The 7,606-nt window shown below is 41.0% G+C and overlaps 1 pseudogene; it reads right to left on the bottom strand.

The window, feature by feature from the left end:
* Window positions 1-236: 236 nt before the first annotated feature.
* On the bottom strand, window positions 237-441 carry LOC115031250 (annotated as a pseudogene).
* Window positions 442-7,606: the final 7,165 nt, after the last annotated feature.

The following is a 7,606-nucleotide window of genomic DNA, read 5'->3' as shown; positions in this document are numbered from 1 at the left end:
AAAGAGAGGCCCATTGTTCGTGCAGACTTTATATGCCTCAGTACAGGGGAACGCCAGGGCCAAGAGGTGGGAGTGGGTGGGTGGGGGAGTGGGTGTGGGAGGGTGTGGGGGACTTTTGTGATAGCATTGGAAATGTAAATGAAATAAATACCCAATAATAAAAAAAAAAAGACTGTGTTCTGCAGACAGGTACTACTGCAAAAAAAAAAAAAATGTTTAGTTTCTAATTCTTTTGGTTAAAGACAACTTTTTTAAGTATCCAACAAGTTGAAATATTGTGTCATATGCTGGCAAATTAAAGCTCTCACATGATAGAGGTGGGTGATCTATCATCTTGGCTCTGTCAGGGCATGTGCTCAGCTCTAGTCTTACGAATACTGTCCTTTAAACTGGTAAGAACAGATACCACACTTGATCTTAGCCCAAAGGCCGAGAAGTGATACACTGCCCTTTAAAAGGAAGGCAGTTCTGCAACATCTAACAACATGGATAAACTTTGCATATATGATGTAAAATGAAGTTAGTCAGCCACAGAAACAAATGCATTATTGTACTTAAATAAAGTGTCTAAAATAGTCAAACTTGTAGAATTAAAGATTCATAAAATCAAAGAGCAATATTGTAGTCACAAGGGGTTGAGGGAAAGAGGAAATGGGAATTACTCATTAATGGGCATAAAATCTTAAGATAGATGACTAAGCTCCAGAAACATTCTGTACAGGATTGAACACATACGTGTGTGTGTGTGTGTGTGTGTGTGTGAGAGAGAGAGAGAGAGAGAGAGAGAGAGAGAGAGAGAGAGAGAGAGAGAGCGCTTCATACATTAATAGTAAATTAAGTGCTTCATAGTCATACTAAGTCATACTAAGCCATAGGGCTTCATACATTCATACTAAAAGAATTTAGCAAGATGGTTGATCTTCTGTTCTTTTCAAAGGCAAATAAATTTTAAAATCAGGTAATATCTGAACAGGACTTGGTCTATCACTTGCATGAGGTGTGCCGTTGTTATTTTGTGCTATATAGGAAAGTAATTTTCTATAAATATGTTTTTATTGCACTAGTATAGACAAACATCTTCCATCTCCCAGCCCCTTCTGTGATATCTGTGCTCATTTTTCTAGACTCTGCTTCAATCCTTTCTCAGCAAGGCCTGATGTTCTCTGTGTACAGTATAATTTCATACTATCCCTGCTTTACTCCTCACTGGATAGAAGTGTATGAAACCTTAGACCTCCATTCCCATGACAACTGAAATTTTCCAGTTGTTGAACAACTGGAACATATTTCAACAATTTTCTTTCTTAATAACCCAATCACTCTCAGCATCATCTACTGCAAAAGAAAAGGAACTGAAAAGGGTAAAGGGAGGTTTTTTTCCCAGGTTAAAGGATTAAATAGAGTATAGAAATGAGACAGAGACACAAAAAAGGATTTGGAGAAAAAGAGTTTTGAGCTGGAATTCATTTACAGCCCAGAGGAAAGCCTTCCTGAAGACTATGAGCTAGAGTTGAGCCAGAGTGAGGTGGGGGCTGCACAGAGCAAAGTGCTCATGGCTGCACAGGCATTAGGATCCGCATCAGCTCCCCCAAAGCTTTGGAATGCCAACAGCATAGTAACAGGATTCATACACTGTACAGAAAGAAAAATTACATAGGAGTTTTCTTTTACTTTGAAAAATATCTTTTGTCTGTAACGTACCATCTACGTCCATGTTTGAATACATAGTAAAGAACATGAAACAGAATCCACACCTTCGTAGTCCAGGTACTTTTATATTAATGACTTAACTTTTAAAAAGAGAAAGTTAATGTGTATGGGGACATGGGCCTGTAACACTAGCATTCAGGAGACTGAGGCAAGAGGATCCTGACTTCAACAACAGTCTCAGCTCTGAGGAACAACGTATCTCAAAATCAAGTGGAGTCGGGGTGGTGACGGCGGTGAAGAGAAGAGAAAATATTGTAAGGGAGGAAACGCCAACAGCATTGAATCCATGATGATGTTCATGAGTCTTATCCAACACAGGGAACACAGGAAATCACACAGAGCAAAGGCCATTAATGTGCTGGGAATGGTTTTATGCCATAATTTCTGCTAGAGAAGGTAGTATTTCTCATCTTTATTTTTTCTATAAGACACCTAAACCCTACTTAAATTCAAGTATATTTAAAATTGTATGCATAATCTCACTGCACACTGACTAAGAAGGAAAGTAGGTGTCACTACAGACAGGTATTCCGGAATTCAAATCACATTCTAGAAAATCTTTATAATAATTATTCAGGTTAAAAGTCTAGAGGTATTACTGTAATGCTAGATTTACATTTTAAATATCATTATTATGACTTCATGTTTTGTTATGCTTCCTTAGTCAAAACTCCCAATCCAAGGCAGTTGGTAAAAACTAGAATTTGTCTTCCCAATATCAGGCGATGTTGAGTCCTGCACAGTCCTGCATGGAAGAGACAGTGTGACATGTTTTCTCGACCCTGGAGCAGAGCCAGGAGGGTGTGGGCCTCCATGAGTGTTGAGGATTGTTGGGCACGAGGCTTGTTTGTATAAAAATATATAGATATATTAGTTCATGTTTCTCCTTCAGGAAATAGTCTCCCTGCCAAGGTTATTGGGAAAAATTCTCCCTGCCATGATTAACGGGGAATGTCCTCTCTACCAAGGTTAACGACTCCATAATAATCAGAAACAGCACGAGTCTGAGAGGTGAGGGTAGGTCTATGTCCTTAGCAAAAAAAAAAAAAAAAGTAAACACGTGACTATCAGTTCAGTCCTTCAGGCTATGGGAATGAACTCTGAAAACATGAGTTCAAAAATATATAATTTATCGACTGTGCAAAATATAAGGATGCAATATGAATTATAGGAAGGGCTTGGCTTCATAGACCTTAAAGAACCGAGGCAGCTGCACTACGAGCCAGCTCCTCAGAAAGATAAAAAGGGCCGGCATATACAAAGGCGGGCGGATTCCTGAGTTCAAGGTCGGCCTGGGGCATAGTGAATTTAGGTCCAGACATGGTCAGAATGGTAATCTCTGGATGGGATGTCACCCAGATAAGTTTATTGTCTGTGCTTACAGAGGTAAGCAGTTCTCCGAATTCATTTGCAATGTTTAAAAAAAAATGTGTTTGTCATTTTTTTTTTCCTCAACCCGGGGCCCTGCTCCCCCACCACCACTGCATGTTTTTTTTGTTTGTTTGTTTTGTTTTTTTTTTCCAATCAGTGGGCTGGGGACAAGGAATGTTGATTTGTGGGCTAGTCAAAATGGAGGCAAGAGTAAATGACTAAACTGATATGTAAATAAAAGACTGGGCTTTGGTCTTTGAGAGCTGAGCTATCTCAATGAGCTGTCCGGAGAGCTACAGAGAAAACTGTCTCAAAACAATAATCTTTCCTCGCCTTTCTGTTTTCCAGACAGAAATAAATTTTTTTCTCTACTTTATTTGAAATAAAAAATAAGACCCCTATCTGAAGGATCCCATTTCAAGGGCCATAAAAAAATAATGCCATACACCAGCTACTCTGATTATTCTTATTCTTAAATTGCATTTATTCCTAAAATAGGCAGGGAATTTCACACTGAGTATAGTTGCTTAAGGCTGAGGGCATTTGGTTCTTGGGAATTAGTCAGCCCCACACTTTGAAGCACAGGCTCAAGTATCTAATCTTAGCTGGCTGCTGTTGGGGAAGTTTTGTGAGGCTAGGGGTTGTCACAAGAAAACATGTAGAAATTTTCCACCCAGAGCAAAAATTAAGTCTCCTATGGGAAGTTATAAAGCACAATTAGATTAGCCTGATCATACTGAGCCTGCTCCACACTCCCCCGTGCAGAACAGATTGTCCTTTAAGCATTCCAAACGAGAATGCTGGGGTGATCATTGTTGCCCATGTGCCTTCTGACTGAGCTTTAATGCTGTTCCATGTTACATCTTCCCTTTGCTCCAGAATTGTTCTTTGAGGAGCAAGCGTCTTATCCCTGGACTTTTTTCTGCTGTGGTCTAGTGATATGCCCAGCAGGGACTATGGCAGAGTCCAACCCTTTTCAGCCAGGGCTACACAGCGAAGGTTAGTAGCCTTCAATACATTGAGCATCGCTGTATTACCAAGTGTTGGGCAACAAAAGGTCTTTCCAGCAGCAAAGTAGTGAAGGAAAAAGAAATTGGCTTAACTTCATCTCCATTGTTCAGGGAACAACGAATGGAAGCTTGACTTTGCCAAGACTTGAATTCCTTCGGGAATAACACTAATAAAAGACCTTGGATTGAACTGGATGTGGGGTGCTCTGTAGTCTGCACTTTTTTTTTTCTTTTTTCTTTTTTGGCTTTGTAGTTTTCCTTTCTCAGTTAACATCTCACACTCTAACATTCCACATTCCCCAGCAGTGCGGGGGCAAATCAAGTTTACAGTCCTGACTGAAAGTCACCCTGCTTCTAGCTTATCTGAACCCCTGCGCCTCACTCCTATTTATTAAGCATCACACTACCAGGGAGATGAACTTTGAGCAAACTGTGTAATTGATAAATTCTACTCTGTTCTTTAGGTTCTTGCTATTGTATCATACATAATAGTATCACTTTTTCTACATTTTGGTCAAATAAATTTTTGCATTAAAAAAAAAAAGAAACAAAAAGAACTAAATCTACAAGCCTTGCTAGATTGTCTGACTCAAGAGTTTTAGTCTCTGACCATACCCTTTTGCACAATCACACATTTGGATATGGCCTCCATAAACCCAGGGTAGGGTTCTGAATTGCTTCTGGATATCTTAAGATATATACAATTTCAGAATGTGACACATCTAAAGATGGCATGGAAGCTCTATACCCTGTCCTCCATATGTCTCCCTCCGTGTATCTTGTATGTCAGTAGAGTGCAAGCTTACCTAAGATTCTGTGAATAAGAATAAGCTGGAAGTCTGAAATTTAAGTGTGACTACTACTTTGGCTTAGTGAAGATATTTATAAATATATATATTAAGAGCAGTCAGTGCTCTTAACCATAAGCCATCTCTCCAGCTCCTGGCTATGTTTTGTTTTCATCATGAGGTGACACTTGCCAAAGTATATTTTTGAAATAGAGCAGGGTGAATAGGCTACAATTCTGAGTGTACCCCTTGCTTGTGTGACCTGGACACACTCTACAACTGCACTTTGGTTCCTGGGTTACTCACTTGTAGCACCTTCAGTGAACTATTTGATTCCATGAGTTTAACACATATGAACAACACACAGGGACAGAGAATGTTGACTTACGTTATTCAAGCTCAGGGTTATTTAGCCCTTCCTTAGCATTTTTTAACAAAGACTTTTTTTTTTTAACATTCACAAAATTAAGCAGGAAGTACAGAAAATTCCTACATACCTCAGGGCTTCACACACACAATCAAGAGTGGGCATTTGTTATAACGAATGAACCTATACTGACACATCATTAATACAGAAGATATAGTTTATGTTAGAGTTAATTCTGACTATTTTATCTATCAGACCTGTGGGTTTTGCTGCAACTATAAAGGCATGCTATTTCAGCAGCACATAGAGCCCTTGATGCTATAGGAACCCCCGCACACTATTCATTTTCTCCACCCCTGGATGCACTAATTTTACTGTCTCCATAGCAATGCCCTTTACAGAATATCACCACGGCAGAGTGAATGAGAATGGCCCCTGTAGGCTAATATGTTTGAATGTCTGGTCTCTGGTTGGTGAAATTCTTTGGGAAGGATTAGGTGTGGCCTTGTTGGAAATGGCATGTCACTGGGTGCAGACTTTGAGCTTTCAGAAGCCTACACATACCCAAATGGCTTGGCAATTAATGTAAGCTCTCAAGGACTGTTCTAGCCCCATTCCTACCTGCCTGCTGCCATGCTCCCCTCCATGATTATAGATTCATCATTTAAAATTGTAAGCAAGCCCCAATTAAGTTTCTTCTGTAAAATGCCTTCACCATGGTGTCTCTTCATAACAGTAGAAAAATAAGACAATGAGAATGTCATAGTCTTAGCATACATCGATTTTTGGATGATTTTCTTTACTAAGTAATATATATTTTAATCTTCACTACTTTAGCGCAAAATAAAGTTCTGTTGAATGGATGTGCCTGTTTGTTTATCCATTCACCTCCTGGTTTGCCTCTTGGTTGGTTGCATGTTTTGGCAAATGTGAATAAAGCTGCTGTAAAAAACTTGTGAGTCCAAATTGCATTGGCCATCAACTCCTATGAGCCTTGCTTGGTTTAAGAGTATGCCTGATACATCTAATTTCACTCCCCTGGGGGGAAAACAAACTGATTTTCCCTTTCCCAAGATCGATCATTTGCAAACAGCTTCTTGATTAGGAATGGGACTTTGTGTATCACTAGTAGTGAAAGGAAAGCAAAGTATAAATGTATCTGTTGAATCATAAAAGGAACCCCAATAGGAACCCCAGCGCCCAGAATCGTGTATCTTACAACTTCTTGTTTGGTTTGGTTTGGTTGAGATGTGTTCTATGTAGCCAACACTGCCTCAAAATCCAGTCTTCTTTCTGCCTCAGCCTCTTCTGTGCTGAAATTAATAGGTTCGAACAATTGTGCCCAGCATGGGGCAAAAGGCAGCTTTTTTGATGTTTTCATCTAGAGTCTGCACTTTTTGTAGCAGCGTTTATGGCTGAAAACCACATCTGACCAGTGTGCAGTTAAGTGACTGTAGAATGCCTATCCCTAAGTGGGATTATTTATAATGCAATCCTTACACCAAAGGTGTATAGGAGCATTGCTGAAGATGGGGGGAGGTGGGGGGACAGAAAACTTGAAAGAGCCAGGGGAATGGGAAGACTTCTGTTTTAACACCCATCACTCAGCAGCTGTGGTCCCATGCATACCACCACTCCACTCAACATTCCAGCATGGATGGCTAACAAGGTTCCATCTCTAGCTAGGGAGCTACAGGCAGTCAAGGCTTCAACTTCCTTCCTGAAGAGATCAGATTGTTTTCCCACGTTCAAGCGGGGCGCAGCCCTACACTGAAGTACATCTGGGCTACATGTGTGTACCCAGGAATACACACCTACAATAGGACATGAATTTGAGTCGGGGGCATGTCAGGGAAAACACGGGGAGGAGTTGGAGTGGATAGGAAGGAGTAAATATGGTCAAAATGCATCTATTCATGTATGAACCTGATTCTTAAAGATTGGCATGGGAACAGGGCTTCTATTTTGTTCATGTCTAAGAATCCAAAAATAGAGCTGCAATCGGCGTAGCTACCAGCACTGAACTTTAAATGCATAAAGAACTGTAGTCTCCTAAAAGAGAGGTCACACTCACGGAGGTCACCTTTCACAAGAATTATAGAGACACACCGCTCCCTCTTCGCTTCGGAGACTGCGGAAACTAAGAGACAGATGGTGCAGACGCCTGCCAAGGGAAAGACCCTCCTTTATGTCTATCATCCGCCACAGCTCGGCGGCGACCGTCCGACCCTATCGCTCGCGGAGAATGGAGCTCGATTCCGCAGCAAGCCATCAGCGTGCCGACGCAGGCGGAAGTGACGTCGAGGGTGGCGCGCGGGCCCGCCCCCCGGGAGAGGCGGGCCGGAGGGGGGGTGCTGGGA

The sequence above is a fragment of the Mus caroli genome, chromosome 5 (genome assembly GCF_900094665.2).
Source record: "Mus caroli chromosome 5, CAROLI_EIJ_v1.1, whole genome shotgun sequence".
NCBI classification, from domain to species: Eukaryota; Metazoa; Chordata; class Mammalia; order Rodentia; family Muridae; genus Mus; species Mus caroli.
This window is presented reverse-complemented; position numbering and strand designations above follow the sequence as displayed.